This window comes from Primulina eburnea, chromosome 1 (genome assembly GCF_022965805.1).
Source record: "Primulina eburnea isolate SZY01 chromosome 1, ASM2296580v1, whole genome shotgun sequence".
Lineage (NCBI taxonomy): Eukaryota > Viridiplantae > Streptophyta > Magnoliopsida > Lamiales > Gesneriaceae > Primulina > Primulina eburnea.
In genome coordinates, this window is record NC_133101.1 from 50,498,139 (window position 1) to 50,519,928 (window position 21,790).

Genomic DNA, 21,790 nt, shown 5'->3' on the forward strand with positions numbered 1-21,790 from the left:
GTCAGATTGCACGGTGTGCCGAAGTCGATCGTATCAGATCGTGATCCACGATTCACTTCTCACTTTTGGCACAGCTTGCAGCAGGCTTTGGGTACGACTTTACACCTGAGCACTGCTTATCATCCTCAGACGGACGGACAGTCAGAGCGGACTATCCAGACTTTAGAGGACATGCTGAGAGCTGTAGTACTAGACTTTGGTACTAATTGGCAAGATTCATTGCCGTTGTGTGAGTTTTCATACAACAACAGCTATCAAACTAGCATTGAGATGGCACCGTTCGAAGCTTTATACGGAAATAAGTGCAGATCTCCGTTGTACTGGGATGATATCTCTGAGGTACCAGAGTTAGGGCCTGATATGATTCGTGAGATGACCGAAAAAGTGAAGATCATTCAGAAACGAATGAAGACGGCACAAGATAGACAAGCGAAATACGCCAATATCAGACGCAGACCGTTAGTATTCGAACGGGGAGACAGAGTATCTCTGAAGATTTCACCTTTCAGAGGCGTTGTCAGATTTGACAAGCGAGGAAAGTTGTCTCCTAGATACGTCGGTCCGTACGAGATCCTTGAGAAGATTGGCGATCGAGCTTACAGACTTGCTCTTCCTCCTTCATTGTCCGGTATACATGATGTTTTTCATGTATCGATGTTGCGCAAATATATGCCGGATGATTCTCATGTCATTCAACCTGACGAAATCGAGTTAGATCATACTTTGAGCTATGTTGAGCGACCGATACAGATCCTTGATCGGAAAGAAAAGAAGCTCAGGACGAAGACTATTCCGTTAGTGAAGGTTCAATGGAGTCGTCATGGCATCGAAGAAGCAACTTGGGAGACAGAGTCTGAGATGAGACAGAGCCATCCCGAGCTATTCAGTTGATGTAAGTATTTCGTTAGTTTGATTTTACTGCGTTTGTATATACTTGCATGATTAATTGTTTACGAGTTCGGGGACGAACTCCTGTCTAAGAGGGGGAGAAATGTAAGGCTCGAGAATTATCCGTTGTCATCGATGTGAGACTTGAAGAGGAGAATGCGTGACATGAAAAATGAGAGTTTGAGCAAGCATGGCCGAAGCCACACCGCCCCTGCGGTGCTAGGACTACCACCCCCGCGGTGTAGGTGATAGAAAATTGAGGGAAATGTGCGAAGCAACACCACACCCGCGGTGCGTGCAAGACCGCACCCGCGGTGGTGAGACCGCACCCGCGGTGATGCAAGCGCCGCACCCGCGGTGATCGAGATTCAGAAAATAGATGGGGCTGCCGAGAGCATAGCGCACCCGCGCTCTTATGCTGCTACACCCGCGGTCGTGCGTGTCATGTGACAAACATGAACACTCGTCTCTTTGCATGCAACATATGATATGTGTCTTCATTTCAGTAACATATTCAGAACAAGAACCGAGAGCATCCTTGAAGAGAGAACTCATGCCTTTTGATCTTTGCACTTGAGATTTTGCTACTTCCGGTTATTCGATTTTAGATCCGACTTAGGTTTTGAACTCACCTCGTCAAGGGCTATCAAAGGATGTAAGTATTGTTTATTTCCAGCATGTTTCGATATGTATGTATTGAGGGAATTCAGATTTGAATTCGAATATGTGGTCTTGAGATATAGAGCATCGGATATTCGTTGTCAGATTGAGTTTCGGACACACTATGCTATTGTTTCGATTTTTCAGCATGTATTGTGTTGAGCATATGCAGATTTCAGCATGTATATTGATGTTAGATGAGATTATGAGTTGATTGTGATTGAGTATGCTATTACTGAGTTATCGGTATCGAAGAAGTACGCCGTTATGCCGTCAATTGTTACCGAGATGGAATATTGACTTGTACAAGATTTTGATATGAGTTATATCTTGATAGAATGCATTGTTATATTGCCATTTCAGATTTGAAGTGACAGGTTTGACCTTTGATTCGAGATCTTGACAGACAATGCGACAAGAAAGGTATAATTCATGTGGTCACGGGATTGCACAACTCGATTCAGATTTGATACGAGTTTCCCTAAATCACATACTAGATTGTTATTACATTTGATTATGTAATGTTTTGGTTATTGATTTAGATTCGAGTCCTGAGATAGGAGATATTGGCAGACTTGCCAAAACTAGACGTTTCGGTGTATCGACGCATAGGAGCAGATTTGCTATATGTGTAGACCCTCGATACAGAGTTGACCGAAGTCTAGGAATAAGACGTACCGTTGCCTCGAGTGGTTGGGTAGGCAACAGACCGTCTTATTCACACCGGGATCCCTAGATTAGAAATGAGTCGAGTCAAGATTTAAATGTTGAATACAGATTTGTATTCTTCTACATGTTTAGATTTTATTCATGTTACTTGATATATTCTATGCTTTTGTACATGATTATGACATTGCATGCATCCATGTTTTATACTGGGATATGTTCTCACCGGAGTTATCCGGCTGTTGTCGTGTCTGTATGTGTGCATGGCAACAGGTGGGGCAGGATCTGGGTCTCGAGCTAGATGAGAGATTGACGATAGCGTGGAGATCACGGGCGTTGCAGATTTCTAGTGTTTTCCTTTTGACTTGTACTACTTATGTTGTAGTTGGGATTTGAACACTAGCGTATGATTTTACCAAACAGACATGTATGTATATTATGTTGTTTATTTAATATCAAGACATGATATGCCTTAGTTATACATTTAAATTAATGTTAAAAGCAAAATTTTGACCCACATTTTCGAAAAAAGATCCAATGAAATCCCAAAAGAATAGAGTTAGAGCCCGGGTCCCCACATAATCTGCATCTGAATATCCAACTAAATTGAAAGATGAATCTTTAGAGTACCATAATCCATCATTTTGTGTGCCCTTAAGATTTTTCAAAATACGTTTGGCAGCAGTAAAATGTGATTGCATAGGATTTGCTTGAAATCTGGCACACATGCATACAGCAAATACAATATCAGGACGACTAGCAGTTAGGTACAATAATGAACCTATTAAACCTCTGTAGAGTGTCGTCTCAACTGATATTCCCCCTTGATCAGTGTCTAATTTAACTGATGAGCTCATGGGAGTGCTTGCAGCTGGACACGATTCCATACCAAATTTCTTCAGCAATTCCTTAGTGTATTTAGTTTGACTGATAAAAGTTCCTGAATCCAGTTGCTTCACTTGTAAACCAAGCAAGAATGTCAGTTCACCCATCATGCTCATTTCGAACTTGTCCTGCATTAACTTAGCAAACTTCTCGCATAATTTGGGGTTAGTTGACCCAAAAATAATGTCATCAACATAGATTTGAACGAGTAGAATATGATCATTCTTGGAAATTTGAACAAGGTCTTATCAACTGATCCAACTGAAAAATCGTGATCAGTTAGAAATTTTGGGAAGAGTTTCGTACCAAGCTCTTGGAGCTTGTTTAAGACCATGTAAGGCTTTGTTCAAATGATATACATGATCAGGAAATTGATGATTGATAAAACCTGGAGGTTGTTCAATGTAGACTTCTTCCTGCAACTGGCCATTCAGAAATGCACTCTTCACATCCATTTGATAGACCTTGAAGTTTTTGAATGAAGCATAGGCGAGGAATATCCTGATTGCCTTCAGTCTTGCAACTAGTGCATATGTCTCATCATAATCAATTCCTTCTTCCTGCCTATAGCCTTGTGCCACTAGCCTTGCTTTGTTACGCACAACTGAACCATCTTCGTTCAGTTTGTTCCTGTACACCCACTTTGTACCTATAACAGTTTTCGAAATTGGTCTTGGAACTAAGTTCCAGACATTGTTATGGATAAACTGATTTAGCTCTTCTTGCATTGCATTTATCCAGTTTGGATCAGCAAGAGCTTCATCAGTCTTCTTGGGTTCTAGTTGTGATACGAAAGCTGAATGAATAAATAGATTGAGCATCTGATTTCTTGTTCTTACTGGATCAGATGGTTTACCTATTACCAATTCTAGAGGATGTGATTTCTTCCATCTGAGTTCAGCATTTATTGCTTCTGAATCAGCAACTTCTTCTGTGGGTAACTGAACATTTTCAGTTTCAGTTGGAGCAGTTTCAGTTGGTAACTGAATGTCATTCGGTGGCTCTATCAACTGATCATTTGGAATGGCTTCTGGTTCTTCTGGTTGACCTGATACTTCCGGTTCAGGTGTTTGGAGGATTGCTTTGAGTGATATGGATATCTTCTTCATCATCATCATCCAAGCTTATATCTGTAAATCTATCAGCTAGCTCAACTTAATCAGTTGGCTTATCAGTTAGTATAGTTTCATCAAAAACAACATGAATAGATTCCTCAACATTTAAAGTATTTTTGTTGAAGACTCTATACGCTTTACTCACTGAAGAATAACCAAGAAATATTCTTCTACAGATTTAGCATCAAAGGCTTTTAAATGAGTTTTACCATTGACAAGTATAAAACATCTGCAGCCGAATATTTTGAAGTAGGAAACCACACTTTTCTTCCATGTCAGATCTCATAAGGTGTTTTCATATGATTCTTATTAATCATTGATCTGTTTTGAGTGTAACACGCAATGTTCACTGCTTTTGCCCAAAACCTTTGAGAGATACCAGAATCAGCAAGCATTGTTCTAGCAGCCTCTTTAAGGGTCCGATTTCTCCTTTCAGCTACACCATTTTGCTGAGGAGTTCTAGCTGCTGAGAGCTCATGCTTAATTCCGGCATTCTCCAAATAGTTTGAAAGAATATGATTGATAAACTCAGTTCCTCGATCAGATCTGATTCTATCAATTCCAACTGATTTTTCATTTAATAGTCTTTTGAAAAGCTTAATCAGTTGAGCAGCAGTTTGGTCTTTGAACTTGAGAAATATAACCCAAGTGAATCTTGAAAAATCATCTACAACCACCAAGGTGTATTTCATTCCCCCTAAGCTCATGACTGGTATTGGACCAAATAGATCCATATGTAAAAAATCTAAGCATCAGGAAGAAGATTTACGACCCTTATTCTTAAAAGAAGATTTGATTTGTTTACCAAACTGACATGCTGAGCAAATTTTGTCTTTGATAAAATCCATTTTGGGCAGCCCAGTAACAAGATCGTGGTTACTCAAATATGCAATAGACTTGAAATTTAGTTGGTTTAATCTCTTATGCCACAACCAGTTTTAGAAGATTTTGAGGCAATAAAACATACTGGTGAATAAGGTTGATCATTCCAACTGACTTTGTAAGTGTTTCCACACCTTTTGCCAGTTAGGATGATATCTTCAGTTGAGTTTTTGACTGAACAAGAATGTTTGTCAAACTGAACTGAGAATTCATTATCGCATAACTAACTGATACTGATTAGATTATACTTAAGATTCTCAACTAATAATACATATCATTAATGGTGAAGTTACCATGGATAAACTTACCCTTACCCACAGTTTTACCTTTAGAATTATCTCCAAAACGGATGTTTGGTCCAGTATATTTGACCAGTTGAGATAATAAATTTGAATCTCCTGTCATGTGGCGTGAACATCCACTATCCAAGTACTATATAGATTCAAAGCTTGTACTTGTTACCTACAATCACACACAAGATAAGATTCTGGTACCCCTTTTTCTATTTGGGTCCAAAGTTGATTAGTCCTTTAGGAATCCAGACTTGGATCAATCTAACTGACCGTCCAGTTGCTGTATTCCAGATGGTCTTTCCCTATTTGTGTGTGCTTGATGTACGGTGTGCTAGGAGATACAACATGTGATTTGCCCTTTTTCAACTGATTGTTCAGCCAGTATCTTTTCTGAACTGGCTTACTGTTGTAGTAATTTTAGTAGCCATTATGGTAATTTTTGCTGAAAATTTTCGGTTGCTGATTTCGAGAGTCAGTCACAACTTTTGGGCTATAACCAATTCCACATCTCTTGCCCTTGTTCATACTTTGAGTTGGCTGTTCAATCAGTTTACTCGGCTCAGCTTGTTCTTGTACCATAACTGATTTTACAAAGTAAATGTATTTTCCTTTGTTTATATTCAGTTTTGGCTGAGTATCTTTGGAAGACGAATCATCTTTACTACAGAATCCTAAACGAGTTTTATCAGTAACTGATTTATGAGAATTCTGTATATTACATAAAGCATCATACGATTTGTTCCAAGCCTGAATAAGCTCAGTGTGCTTTGAATTTTCAAGCAAAAACTTTTGAATCATTAATTGATCCCTGCTTCTTTCATTTTTGAGCTCAGCAATTTCCCTTTTTAGACTCAACATATCAACTGATTCATCAGTTTTTGTTTTATCGTCTTTGGGATCATTTTGCTTCGCTCTGGTTTTTCAAACGATAAAGCAAGCTTTTGATACTCATTAACCATGTCATGCAATGTCGAAATAAGTTCTTCTCTGGTAAAATCAGTTGAACTAAAATCAAATACATGTTGACTGCTGGATTCTAGTTCTGTATCAGCAGCCATCAGACATTTTACTTCTTCATCATCGTCACTAGAACTGCATGAAGTTTCTGGTTCTGATTCCTCGCTGTCAATGTCTGCCCATTTAGCTTTGCTATCTTCAGCTAGGAGTACTTCATGTTTCTTTCTGTAAGGCTTCTTGTCGTCCTTAGATCTCTTCTTGTGCTCATACACTTTCTTCTTTCTTTCAGTTGAAACTTGACTGTCCTTCTTGGGTTTGGGACAGTCAGCAATATAATGACCTGGTTTGCCACAGTTGTAGCATGCATTTGACTCTTCTCTGGAGTTGTTTCTTTGATAGTTATTTTGAAAATTCCCTTGATTCTTCCTCATGAATCTTCCAAACTTCTTAATGAACAATGACATGGCATCATTGCTTAGTTGATCAACAGCTTTCTCAACTGAACCAGTTGTTTCTATTCTTACATCATTTAAGGCGGTAGTAGCTGCTGGGGTAGATGGTTCTCCCTCTCGAGTTTGCAGTTCAAACTCATATGCTTTCAAGTCAGCGAATAGGTCATGGAGTTCAACTTTGTTCAGATCTTTAGACTCCCTCATTGCCATGGTTTTCACATCCCATTCCTTAGGAAGACCTATGATTATTTTCAATGCAACTTCTTTGTTTGAATACACCTTTCCAAGTGCATTAAGTTCGTTGATGATGCAGCTGGTTCTTTCATCATATTCATGCATTGTTTCTCCAACTTTCATTATGATGTTTTCGAACTTCTGCACGGCAATAGAAAGTTTGTTTTCTTTGGTTTGTTCGTTGCCTTCGCAAAGCTGAATTAACTTCTCCCAAATCTCTTTGGCTGTCTTGCACATCTTGATTTTACTGAACATTACTTTGTTCAGTGTTTTGTACAATATGTCCTTTGCTACATTATCTAGATTTGCTTTCCTCTTGTCCTTAGTAGTCCACTCATCTCTAGGCTTTTCAATTCTGTTCGGTGCCCCATCTGTGATTGCAACTGCTGTATTGGCTTTCAAAATTTTCATGGGTCCGTAAGTTATAACGTACCACATGTCACCATCCTGTGCAGCTAGATGAGTCTGCATCCTGATCTTCCAATCGTCAAAGTCTTCTCTTGAGAACATAGGAATCTTGTTGAATGAAGACATAGTGAACAATTAAAGTATAGATAGTCTTTGATAGGATATAACTTGCTCTGATACCACTTGATAAGATCGGTTAATAGTAAAGAGTGTTTAGAAGGGGGGTTGAATAAACACTGCTCGAATTTAAAATACTCTTCGACACTATAAATTCAGTTCTGTTACAAACTGAAACTGAATATCCCATCGGTCAATAACAATCAGTTAAACTGAATAAAATAGTTGCGGAAAACTAACTGACTGAAAGATAGAGTATCTAACTGAAATGATAACTGAAGTAATGACACAGTATGTTTCTGGATGTTCGGAGAATTGAATAACTCCTACGTCACCCCTTCTATCACGAAGATAGGATATCCACTAAAAGACTTTGATCAAATACACGGCACTGTACTGACCCACTTCAGTTTGGACTTATCACTTTGCCAAAACTGAAACTTTTAGCATACAACACTTTTATAGATCGTAATTGATCTTAGCACAACTTAGAAAATCTATTAAAGATTACAAAGTGCTAAATAAGCTCAAGAATGTAGTTTTGAATACTACTGATATGACTAATAAGCGTGAGCTTTGATTTCTGATTGCGAGTAGATATTTTTGCAGCGTAACAGCAAGTAGAGTAGGATAACTGAAAGTCAGGGGTTCTTCAGTTGCTGTTATTCGACTATTTATAGGCTCTCCTCTCAACGGTAACATTAAAGAATGTTTGAATATTCTAACCGTTGATTGCCACGTCGATATATTCTGACAATCGTACACTGTTCATTCTGCAATGCGGCGTTCCACTACTAGTTGCAGGTATATGTACTATTTTGTCTGTTGTCGCTTTCAACTGATGACGTGTACAACTGAGAGGTCAGCTGGTAACGAATCAGTTGCCGAGAATGAACTTCAGTTGTATAGAACAGTTGACTGAGTTCAGCAGATGACGTGTTCAGTTGATGAGAAGTTCAGTTGGTAAGTCTTTTTGTCAAAGCACCGGAATTAAGTTTCCAACAATACATTTTCTTATTCCCAAAGTCGTTGCAATCCTCGAATAATTATTATTTATGAGTAATTCTCAAAAATTAATTCAACTAATAACCATGAATCATAAATATTTTCTTAGAAAATCAACGTGTCCCAAAGACATTCTTATTATTTACGATTAACTTATGACCCAAAAGTAGAACGTCAATACTAAAACCCAAAAATCAGCGTAGTTCAATTCGACCACAAAGCCAACATGCATTGAAATCAAATAATTTTTTATTTCATATCGTATCACGTATAAAAATTCTAAAGCATATAAATCATATATCCTCATAGAGCTATTAAACATGTGACGTAAACATATAATTCATATAATTTGCAGGTAACATCATAAATCATATAAAGCATGTAAACTTACAAATTTGAGGCTTGATGACAGATCTTTCTGGCGATGATGGTGGCACAACCCTTTACAGGACCTTTGCTCTGATACCAACTAAAACGTCTCCTTATTCGTTTTCTTAAAAAGTACTAGATTTTTTTTTAAATCTCGCTTAGCATCGTTCGAACCATAAAATATTTTTGACATCATTTTAAAATAACTCAACCAACTATAATTTGAAAACCAAAGGAAATAGTCCATACTATAACCTCTCAAAAATCTCTCATAACATAAATAAAAGTCGTAAAAATATCTTTAACATAACTTAAAATCATGAAACTAGTGCGGAAAACTAGCATCAGTCATTTGGTTATGTGTGTCTTCAGTCCAGCAAAATCATCCATCAAGACCTCAAATATCATATTCATAATCAATGTCACCTGCATCAGTCACACCTAGTGAGTCTAAAGACTCAACACATCATATTCTTGATAACGAGTACTACATATACAGATGATCTTAAACAGTGAAAAATACTTTTACGTAAAAATATCATTTTCATGACATGCATAAACTTTAAACAAAAGCATTTTCATAAAAAATTTCACGATGCATAAACTTTAAACAAAAACATTATTACATAAACATATTCATAAACTTTTGTATAAACATTTTCATAAAACATTTTCATATAAACATAAACATATTCATATCAACATATTCATATCATTATATTCACATTCATATTCATGTTCATGTTCATGTTCGTATTTGTTGAATTCAGATCGTGATTGTGACTCGTATTCTTAAACGTATTGAGTGATAGATCCATCTAAAGAAAACCACAGTACTGGGCGGCGGGGGATATCGGCGACACTCTCACCGGTCAACTGGGCCCTGGACAACGTATTAACATATTCATATCTATATCCGTATCCGTATCCGTATCCAATTATACACGATCGTCGGGCTCCTACTGGGACCATAACTCTCACAATATTTCAGACATATCACATATTTAGTCACAATCCCTTAACGTCCTTCAATATTTCGTATTTCCATCACTTAACAAAACCATGCATATAATATCATTTTATTTTGAAACCAAGCATGCAACATATCTTTTAAATGTTCAATTTAAACTTTAATAATTCATGAACATTTAAAAATCATATTTCATCATATAAAATTTCATAAAATCATATTAGCATATAAAATAGCAATTAGAGCACTGCCATGACGTTTACAAATTTCTAGGTGTAAAAAGACCGTTTTACTCCTAGACGTAAAATTTCATGTTTTTCACTTTTTCTTAATTTCATTGACTCTAACATGTCCCAAATAATTATTTAAGCTTACATGAATTTTCTCATAATTTTATTTGACTTAAATCGATGACATTTCAATTATTCTTTAAATATAACGTATTAATGCGTTTTAATCTCGAATTAAACCAAACCTTAATATAAAATTCCCAAATTAAAAATTAGACTTTAATAATTATTTAAGATTAAATTTAATTTTTCATAATTTTATAAAGCTTAAACTAGGCGTTTCAATTAATTCCTTAATTAGCGTTTCGTGAGCCGATTAAATCCCGGATAAATCCAAAGCTTGTTATTTTGAACCCAAACTTTAAAAGTAGCATTTTTATTATCTATTCTACCCTTCCAAGTCATGAGCCACCCCCGTGGACCCCTGGATTCAATTTTAGTTCGTAAATTTTTGTTTTTGACACACTAACGAACCCACCGAGCCATCTCCCAATGTACTCGAGCCACGCCGGAGCCACCTTGAGCCAAAACCTAGCCAACCTACCTAGGGACCATATTGACCAATCCCAGCCCAAAAAACCGGCCCTGGACCGCTCAAAGACTTTCTGGACAGAAGGCCCGTTGCACGCTTGTGTGCGTGTGTTAGTGTCTTTGTTGAATTGGGTTTCCTAGTTGCCTATGACTCTTTTAGCCGTCTAACCACTGAACACCCAGGACCTAACCTTCCCTGGACCACGCCCAGACCAACCCAAACCCTGGACGCGAGCAAAAAGCTTCCTGAACGAAACAGCAGCCTCGCGTGCACCTTGCTGCCAGGTGCTTCTTCACGTTTTCTTGAACCAGAAGCCAACCAAGCCGCCACAACACCTGCCCAGGCCCTTAATCACCCTCCTAGGACTCTAAAGAGTCGGCCTAGCCCAACCCTTAGCCCCCTGGCCGAGCCTCTTCTTACCTGGACAAGCTGAAACCCTGCGCTACATCCCTTCTAGTTCTCGGGTGGAGTCCTCCCTAGCCCATGGTCTCGAGTCCTAGCGTGGTTAGGACTCTTCCCCTGACTCAAACACGTCCCTAGCTATCCCTGGTCCCTATCCGAACCCAAGACAAGCCCTCATGACCAAAATCGAACCCCTCCAACCACCATGACAACAAACTGGTCCTAGATTTTATTCCCGATCATGCGCAGTGTTTTGTGTGTGTCTAGGACCCTTTAGAACGTGTAAAAACATGACCTTTTTTAATCCTACACATGGCATCCCCTCTGTGCACACTTGTATCATGATTTTGGGATCAAAACAACATGCTTTAAAATTCATCTTTGCATAAAAACGAAAATACATACAAGTGCAACTTATTTTTCATGCAATCCAATTTTAAATAAATACTATGGTGTGAATGATGAGTAAAAGGGAGAATATGGCGTGCCATTGTATTTTAAACACACGATTATTCGTTGACGATTGGCGAAGAACGGAGCAAGACCTTGGCTTGCACTCTCCTTGAACCCCACGAAAATCTCTTCTCAAATTGTGGTGTGCCGTGTCGTCTATTGGGGTGAGAAATTCAGACAAGAGGTGTGTGATTTTGTGGGGGTTTAGTGTGGGTTTTGTATAATATATACTAATTAATCACTAACAAGACTTTAGGCCTAATAAGCCAACAATTTAGGCCCATTAGTTTTAATTAGGATTTAAAAATAGTTTTGTTAAAATAAGTTTGTGAATTTATTAGGCGGGTTGCCACAAAGTTCGTATTTTTGTTGAAAATCCAATACCGCTAAAAATTACGTCTTGGCGTATAAAATCATTTCAAAAACCCCTTATTTTCAAAAATAAGAAAAAACATCACCCTTAATTTAAATAATTAAAAAAAATTAACCAATAAAAACATTTTCTATTTTTCAGTCATCGATCTCCGTTCCTCGATTGCAACTCGAATAACCTTTAAAAATATATTTTAATATAACCATGTAGAAAAAATATATTTTAAACATGTAAATATGCACAACATAATTAATTAAAGCATTTAAAACATTTAATGGAAATACACAAGGAATTTAATAATTGTATGCATGTGGTTCGCGTGGAGCTTTAAATTTTCGGGGCGTTACATGAGTACTGTGAAATATTATGTAAGCTAAGAGTTTAAGTTTTGGCATTGTTAAACTACTTTCAAACTTCTTGATCAGTTAGTCCAATTAATTTAAACACTTAGTTTGTCAAACGACCGAAATTTAGTTTCCAACAAAGGACCTATACAAATCTTGCCTAGACAAGAAAAAAGACTCTGAAACAAAGTCATTCTAATAGTCAAGGTCAAGTGGCTGAATCACTCGGGAGAAGAAGCTATTTGGGAAACCGAGAGGGACTTGAGGAGTCGCTACTCGGAGCTATTCGGTAAGTTTTAATTTCGAGGACAAAATTTTATTTAAGTGGTAGGAGGGAATTGTAAGGTCCAAAATTAAAACGACGTAATCCAACTGAATACTAATATATGGAATATGGAAAATAACTAATTAATTTATTTTAATGGCTAAATTGATTGTGTTGATATGTTTATAAGATTTTTAAGTAGTTTTCTACTTGAATGCATTAAAATGTATTTTTAAGGGTTATTCGAGTTGCGATCGAGGAACGGAGACCGAGGGCTGAAAAATGAAAAATAATTTTATTAAATAATTGTTTTAAATTATTTAAAGAAGGGTGATGTTTTTTCTTATTTTTGAAAATAAGGAGTTTTTGAGGTGATTTTATACGACGGGACGTAAATTTTACCGTGTTGGATTTTCAACAAAAATAAGAACGTTTTGACAACTAGGCTGATAATTTCACAAACTTTATTAAACAAAATAATTTTATTAAACACTAATGGGCTTATTGGGCCTAGCTAACCTTGTTAATGGGCCTAAGCTACAATTAATATTTTAATTATTATTTAAAGTGCAAACTACCCCCATAATTCACACACAACACACGCCTTCTTCACCCTAGCCGCATACAAGACTCCTTTTCACCTAAAACTCATGGCACACACCATCAAGCAAGGAGAAAAGTTTTGAATCCTTCAAGGGTTTTCAAGCCAAGGTCTTCTCGTCGTCGTTCTTCGATTGGTCAACGTTGATTTGTGCGTTAAATAACGCAAAGGAACGCCATATTCTTTTCCTTTACTCATCCATCACACCATAATATGAATTGCATGAAAAACAAGTTGCACTTTGATGTATTTTCGTTTTTATGCAAACAAGAATTTTAAAGCATGTTGTTTTGATCCAAAATCATGATATAAGTCTACATGAAGGGGCTGCCATCTATAGGACTAAAAAAGGGCGTGTTTTACACGATTTTATGGAGTCCTAAGACACACAAACACGCTTGCACACAATGAACAAACAAGCTGGAACCATCTTCTGGGTTTGTTGATCAAAGTTCGGGTTTAAGGGGTTAGGCTTTGCATGGCTTGGCTTGGGTCATGGCTGGGTCATGTTCTAAGTTAGGGAAGGAGTCCTAGCCACGCTAGGACTCGAGAGTCACGGCTGGGGAGGAGCCCTAGCTTCCACCCGAGAGCCATCGAGAAGGGTTGCGCTCGTGCAGCAGCACGCATGGAAAAGGACTCGGCCAGGGGACTTTGGGTCGGGCTAGGTCAAGTCCTTAGGGTCCTAATAAGGGGCACAAGGGGCTGGGTCTAAGGTCCTAGGCGCGAAACGAAGAGTTCTAATCTATTAGGGAGTCTCGGCCATGGCATGTTTCTGATAATGTGGCTTCGGTTTGGAGCTAGGGTCGAGTCCTAGGGGTGCTAAGGGTTCGTGAGGGTCCAGGGGAGGGTTGGTTCGAAGATGGCTCATAGAAAACGTAAGTTGGGCTCATAGGTTCCTTAGATGGTTCGAGTTAGGGTCTCCTTTGAACTAAAGTTTGAAACATGGCTCAACGGTGGTCGAGTCATGGGTCATGATGGATAAATAAATATTAAAAGTCTAAGCTTCAAGTTTGGGAATTTTACAGTAAAGTTTGATTTAATCTGGGATTAAAACGCAGTAATATGTTATAATTAAAAAGATTAAATTGAAGGTCATCGATTTAAGCTAAAAAATACGAGAAAATTAATTTAAGCTTAAATAATTATTTGGGATGGTCTAGAGTCAAAAGAATTAAGAAAATGTCAAAATCTTGAAATTTTACGTCTAGGGGTAAAACGGTAATTGAACACTCAAAAATTAGTAAACGTCATCGAAGTACTTTGAATGCTATTTTATATGTCAATATGATTATGTTGCATGTTTATGGAATTTTATGACGAAAAGATAACGTTAAAAGACATGTTGCATGCTTGGTTTAAAAGAAAAACGTTATATGCATGTTTAATTTTTATAAGTGATTAAAATACGAAATGTTGAAGGAAGTGAAGTGTAAAGACCCGTATTTCGTATTCATAATTTTGCGGAATTATTTAAATTTTTTCTAAATAAATAAATAACTTACCCAATTTATAAAATAAGCATGTAAATAATTTTTAACTTTAAAATAACAGCGGAAGCAAATATTGTTTTCAAACAACAATTGAAAAATAATCCAACATGAACAACAATTTAAAAATAATCTAACGTATTAAAACTGAGTTTGAATAATAAAATGTGCATAAATTAAAACATGAGGTCCTCGGGTTTAATACTGCTGCCACAAGATCGCTCACTGGTCTACGCCCTCCGTCTCGACCTCATCAGTGCCTGCAACAATCAAGTCTAATGAGTCTAAAGACTCAACATGTATATATCGTGAATAACAAGTAAATATATCATAAAATCGCATGCAACGTAAAAATATAGTATCGTAAAGCACATGGTGAAAATCATATCATGAATAATTATAACTACGTGCATATCTAAAAATCATACGTAAAAGCTTTGCTGAACAGAGCTCTGTCATGTCATATCATAATTTTCTGGTAGAGATAATGTTTCTAAGCAAGTGGCCCATAACATAACGTGAGCGCTTGATCAGACTAAACCACAGTATATTGGGCGGTAGAGATCAATCACAGCCCTTGGACTGGATGTCCGTACCCATACATAATCATAAACCGGTCGTAAGTCACCGGGTGGAGAGGTCCTCGGTTGCGCCTACCAACTTCCAAACCCATAAGCATAAGGTGGCCACAAGATATATAGCATATATCTCAAAAATAAACATTTTATATTTTTATGCACGTAATATAATGATAACCTTATTTCTACCGGATGAGTTGAATCGTTCCCAGGCTTGCTGCGACTTAACTCTAATATGTGACACATGCAAATAATATTATCTTGACTTAAACTTGACTAGAGAACCAAAACTCAACAATAGAACCAAAAATGAGACTATTAGGACCAACCACTTGATTTTTAATCATGGTATCGTACCAACCCGAACCAACATTAAACCGACGTTTAACCATGATTAAAAATACCCCAAACATACTGAAAAATATGCCTAAGAACTGTGAAACACGAAAATAGGTGAAAGGAGTCCAAAAACATAAAACACTCTTTCGAGAGTCATTTTGGCACTTTTCACCGTAAATTCTCGTACGACCTCTAAACTCGACCAAATCACAAACGGCCAAAAACAAGACTTTCCTAACTCATTAAGGTACCGTCCAGTCCAAGGTCATGGGCTAAAAGCCAACCAAGAACTCAAACAAGCACAAAAACCGAAGATGAAAGTTGCTGTCCAAAAGTGCAGCAGTAGCAGTTTGCTTGTTTTGCTCAATTTATTAATCTCATGGCCATTGGGGCTTGAACCAACGACCAGAGACTCTTACCAACATCCTAAGGCATGGCTTAGACCATGGCTAAAGCTAAAAGTCATCCACAACTCGAATAAAAAACTAGGACAACAGAAAGTACCAACCGAGAGCACCTAAATCTGTGTATTGTGAAGTTTTGCATTGTTTTGCTGTCATGTGTCATTCCAATGGCCATTTAATCGACCATGGCTCGATCTAGACATAATGGAGTGTTGTATGAACCATGGCTACGGGCTAGGAGCCAACCACAATTCATCAAACCTCTCAAAACCGAAATATACTCACACCAAAAATCAGATTTTTAAAACTGAAGAGCACTTGTCAAGTTGCGGTAAAAATTTGAGGGATCCATGAAACAAGCTTTGAAAAGATGATTTGGTCACGTCATAGACATGATAAGGAAGGGTTCTAACCATGGCTACAGTCCCTTGGACAGCCATGATCAGAACAAACACCCTAATCATCCAAGAAACAAAACTGTGACATATTTCTGCAGGTATGGAAAATATTGATCATTCCTTCGTTTTTTTATTGTATGAACTGAAACCCATGGACAAAAACACCCTAGCCCACTCAAAATCATGCCTATATGCAGCCTTGGGTGCCTGGAAACGAAACAACTCCTGAAACCAACAAAATACAGCAACCGTGAAGTACAATCAAAAGCCGAGGTGCTGTACAGATTTTTCGAATACTTGCTGTCCAAACTTCGTTTTTGCCTCATAAATCCTGAGTATGTAATGTTTTAAAATATCTATAGGACTTGATTGAAGAGAAATGAAAAAATATATACATGCCTGGAAGTTGTTTGGAACAAAACAAACCAATACTACGAATACGAGCGACGGAATCGGAGTTGGATTTCCTTTCATGTTCTTGTGCTGATCTTACACGATTTTCAGCTGTAGTTTTCTCTGATATTTCGAATGTAAGGGTGGGGAAGGCTAGGTAATGAAGGTGCAAGATAAAAGAGGTGTTAAATGAGTCTTGAATTGCATTTAGTTGAGAGTTACATGTGAGAATTTGAATTGTTTCTTCAACCTTGCTGTAGCTGTTCTAATTCTTTTATCCTTGCTGCTAATTAACGATTTTTCTCAGCTGATTCCTACTGATATTTTGAGCATATGAGTGTAGGATATGAGGGTAAGTAAGAGGAATGTTATAAGTGGTGTTAAAGGGCCATAATATGCATTAATATGGAGGTTACAAGTCAAGAAGTGGAATGGTTTTTGAATTATTCTTCTCCTCCTAGCTGGCCGTGGGTTTTGTTGCACTTGTTTTGCTGTATATTTTCTATGATTTCCTTAGTAACTAGTTGGGGAGAAATGAGGTGTAATATTGTGTTTGAATTATTACTAATTGGTGAATTAAAATGGGAATGAATTAATACTCCATGAAGTGCAATTAGGAGTGGTTTGAATGGAGAGTTATCAACCTTTGAATTATTTTAAATGTTGGACCCCAAATTATTATTACTAATTTGCATGGTATTTTATTGATTAAATCTTGTATTTTAATTGCTTAAAGTTTAGCACCATCATTATATTTTTTAGTGAATTTACACATTAACTTTAGGTTAGATTATTGCATGGCATTCATGACCTCAAATTTAAATATCCAAATGCTATGATTAATTTCTTGAATATATTATACCTAGATTAATTCATCTTCATTTGTTTACACATTTTAATTTAAGCTTTAATTAAATATTAGCATAAAGAACTTTATTTTATAATTTAGCTCTTAATTAATTTAAATAAATCCTAAAACATTCTATTTCTTTAAATTAAATTATTCCTTGACTTAAATTAAATTTAGGAATATTTTATTATTATTAATCTTATTAATCTTATCTTTACTCTCCAAACTCCGGTCTGACCTCGCGTATTTATCCTGAAAAGATAAAACTAAACATCTATCTTTAAAATGTATAATCATGACTTAAAATTATTAAAATAAATCAAACACTTCATATTTATTTAAAATATTCATTTTAAATTTAAATAGTAACAATTATGCATGGCTTATACGTAATCTGATTTTCGGGTTCTACATGAAGTAATTGTGAAATGACCACTACTAGTTTTGCTTAAAAAATACTCGAATTTTTTTAAAATGACACTTACTATTGAATCGGCCGAATATACACATGCACATAAAAATATTTTGACACCATTTTAAAATAAAATCAACCAACTAATATTTGAAAAATCAAAGGAATAGTTCCAATCGTAAAATCGTCGAACATTTTTCCAAACCTAAAATGCAATAATTTGAAAAGTATAGCACATACTAAAACATCTCAAAAACCACTCAAAGAATAAATAATCGTAAAATCTTTAACATAAATCATAAACGTAAATCATAAGTGCAGAAAAATAGAAGCACTGGTCCTCGGGTTATGTGCACCTTCAGTCCAGCAAAGTCAACCATCAAGACCTCTATTATCATTATTATCATAATCACCTGCATCGACCACAACTAATGAGTCTAAAGACTCAACACAACATATTCTTGATAACAAATAATACGTATAAAACTCACATGCAACAGTGAAAATACTTGTACGAAAAATAACATTTTCATGAAGATGCATAGACTTAAACATAAACATTTTTTTCATTTTCATCTACCCATATCATTCATCATTTTATCATAAACATTTCCATTTTTTCCCATCATATGCATATATGTTTTCCTTTTATTGAATTAGGATTCTTAATTTTGACTTTTGTATCATCATAAGGTCGATGGATCCATCAATCATGTAACCACATTACTGGGCGGCGGGGACATTAGCGACACTCTCACTCGTCAACTCAGCATTGGCCTATCATCATCATTTGGAAATACGATCGTCGGGCTTATCCCGTACAGGGGCTCCCTCTGGGGCCTTATCCCGTATACGAGCTCCCTCAGGGGCCTTTTACAAATGGGCTCCTCTGGGGCCTTCTCCCATAAATGAGCTCCCTCTAGGGCCTTTTCCCTCATGATATCCCCGATAATATCATCATAATAGTCACAATTACTTCACCTCCTCCAAGGTTTCATATTATCATAACTTTACAAAAATCATGCATAAAAATATCATTTTTATTTTTAAACAAAGCATGCAACATATCTTTTAATTGTCCATATTAAAACATAAAAATCCATAAACATTTAAATAATCATTTTACCATATAAAACTGCATTCAAAGTACTGCCACGACGTTTACTATTTTCTAGGTGTAAAATGACTGTTTTACCGCTAGACGTAAAAATCCTCGAATTTGAATTTTTCTTAATTCCATTGACTCTAACATGTCCCAAATAATTAATTAATTTTAAATTAATTTTTCCATAATTTTATTTAGCATAAATACTAGACTTTTCAATTAATCCTTAATTATTCGTTTTTCATGCGTTTTAATCCCGAATTAATTCAAACTTTAATATAAAATTCCTAAATTGAAAACTTAGACTTTTTATATTATTTTAGCCCTCATAAACCATGACTCAACCCCCCGTGAGCCATGTTTTGATTTTATTTTTAAAAAGAAAACCCTAGCCCCTCGACTAAAACACCCTCGAGCCATCTAGCTTTTTCATCTAGCCAAGCTCGATCTGGCCTGAGCCAACATCAAGCCAACCCTTCCCTAGACCCTACTAGACCCTAAGAACCAAAGGAACCTGACCCTAGCCCCAAACCGAACCACCACACCATCACACGAAGTGACCGAGATTAGTTCTTAGGACTCTATGTGCGCGCCCAGCCCCTAAACCAACCCCTTTTGCACCCACCTAGGACCCTAACCACTTGACCTAGCCCAGCCCGAGCCCCTGGCCGAGCCCCTGAGCCTTTGCACGTTGCTGCACACAAACGCGCAGCATGGCCCTTTCTCAAGCTAGGACTCCTCCCCAGCCCTTGTGTTCGAGTCCTAGCATGGCTAGGACTCTCCCTACATGACCCTAGCCCAGCCTTGGTCCAGCCGAGACCAATCCAAGCAACCATGCCCAAAAACCGAGCCCTCAAGATACACATACACATGATCGGTTCTAGCTTGTGTTCTATCATGTTAGCAACGTGTTGTGTGTGTTCTTAGGACCCTAAAACTCGTTTAAAACATCCTTGATCAATACCCTAATCATGGTAGCCCCTTAACACATATTAAACATGATTTCTACAACAATTTCAAGCCTTAAAATCTCACATATGATACAAAAAACGAAATTGTTTCATGATGCAACTTGTTTTTCATGCAAAAACATTTTAAATAATTACTATGCTATGATAGTTGATTGAAAAGGGAGAATATGGCGTGCATATGCATATTTAATGCACGAATAAACATTGATGATTGAAGAACGACGAAGGGGAAACCTTGGCTTGAAATCCTAAGCAAAATTGATGCTTTTCCTTGAAGGATATGTGTGTGCCATGTGATATCAAGAGGGAAGAGTTTGAGGTGAGTTGGGGAAGGGGGCCGTGAGTTTAACATAGGTTATGGGAGGGTTTTGTACATTATATAGTTTAATTAAACACTAATCAAAGCCTTGGCCCATTAACAAAGTTAATTGGGCCCATTAGTGCTTAATTGAAAATTTGTTTAATAAAATTTGTGCATTTATTAGTCGGGTTGCCAACACGTTTGTATTTTTGTTGAAAAACCAACACTGATAAAATTTACGTCCCGGCGTATAAAATCACCTCAGAACCCCTTATTTTCAAAAATAAGAAAAAGCATCAATCATATTTTAAATAACTAAAAAAAATTATTTAATAAAAACATTTTTCATTTTCAGCCCTCGGTTTTCGTTCCTCGATCGCAAGTCGAATAATATTTAAAAATACATTTTAATGCATGTAATTAGAAAACTACTAAAACATCATATAAACATGTCACATAATCAATTTAGCAATTAAAATCAATCAATTAACCATTTTTCATATTCCCTAGATTTGTATGCAGTTGGATTACGTCGTCTTAATTTTGGACCTTACAAATTGTGACTAGTACGCTGATATGATGATATGTTAATACATAGGCCAAGACGCAGTTGCCGGGTGAGAGTGTCGCTGATATGCCCACCGTCCAGTACTGTGGTTACATGTAGATGGATCTATCGCCCCAATACGAATACGAATACAAAAGTCACAATTGACTATCTGAATTCAACGAAAATGGATACGTATATGAATATGATGAATATGAATATGTTTCTGATGAATATGAATAAGTTTACGATAATATGAAAATGTTTATGAAAAGTGTTTATGTTTAAGTTTATGCATTATTATGAAAATATTATTTTACGTAAAAGTATTTTCACTGTTGCATTAAATCTATATATGTATTATTTGTTATCAAGATTAAAGTTTACTGAGTCTTTAGACTCACTAGGTGTGATTGATACAGATGATTATAATAATAATGATAATGGAGGTCTTGATGGTTCACTTTGCTGGATTGAAGATGCACATAACCCGAGAACCAGCGCTAGTTTTCCGCACTAGTTTATGATTTATGATTTTTAAGATTATGTTAAAGATATTTTTACTTCTTTATGATTGTGAGTGGTTTTTGAGAGGTTGTTAGTTTTAGCAATTTTGCTAAGTTATGATTTGAATACGATTGACGATTTTATGATTTAAACTTTTTTCTTTGATTTTCAAGTTTTGTGGTTGCTTTATTTCTAAAAGGGTGCAAAATATTTTACATATATATTTAAGTATTTCGGCCGAATCATTGAGTGTGCTAAAAATAATTCTAGTACTTTTTAAGAAACGAGCAGTGGACATTTCAATTTCCATCATTATTTTCCCATAATTTTCGAAAAT